This window comes from Centruroides sculpturatus, unplaced genomic scaffold (assembly GCF_000671375.1).
Source record: "Centruroides sculpturatus isolate CEXI.00-Female unplaced genomic scaffold, Cexi_2.0 scaffold406, whole genome shotgun sequence".
NCBI classification, from domain to species: Eukaryota; Metazoa; Arthropoda; class Arachnida; order Scorpiones; family Buthidae; genus Centruroides; species Centruroides sculpturatus.
Window position 1 is genome coordinate 399,825 of NW_019384754.1, and position 934 is coordinate 400,758.

Consider the following 934-nt stretch of genomic DNA (forward strand, 5'->3'; position numbering starts at 1 on the left):
TTTTTTTTAAATAATGGAAAAATGTTTTTAGGGAATAATATGAGCCCTTAAAGTTTATATATATAATATATATGTATTTTTTAGTTTTTGATGCTCTACACCAGGGATGTCCAACCTGTGGCCCACTGCACCCTAAATTTATTTTCGTAAAGTATGTCATAAAAGTTATTCTCGTTTCACCAGATACACTTTGATATCGTAATGACATAATTGGTGTTAGAAAATTGTACTACTCCACATGCCAAACATACTGTTGTGAACAATTCTTTTCGTGCATGAAAATATCAAAACTGCTGAAAGAAATAGATTGAGTGATTCCCATTTAACTAACATTCTTAGAATTAAGACTAGTACTATAAAAGCAGATATTGACAATATTATAAAAGGAAGGCAATGTCAAAAATTGCATTGAATTTATTTTTATTTTGAGTATAATTTTTTTACTGTCAACAATACATTATTTTTTGTAATTATATATATTTGTTATTAAAATTTGATATTCACATTTTGAACTTTTTAAAAGCATATATTTATATAAAGTACCGTAGTGGCCCACTGAATATATGTAAATTTCTAATTTGGCCCATTAGGAGAAAAGGTTGGAGAACCCTGTTCTAAACAATTTGAAGAGGTAGAATTTTAGTTAAATTCCTTGCCTATTAATTATCCTATACAATGCAATAATTCAACATGTTTCCCATGCTTTTCAGGGTTTATTTGAATCCCTGAATTTANAGAAACTCTTTATTATAGTAAGACATCAACAATTATTGCACAAGTTTGAAAAAAAATGATTAATAAACAAAGGAGCTAGATACTATTAGCAAAAATAGAATGTCTTGACTTATGATTCATATCTTTAAATTAAAATTAGTAGCTTATTTTGTATTTTTCAGCTTGTTTCCAAATATGGTAGCAATCAGACATTTTGAAT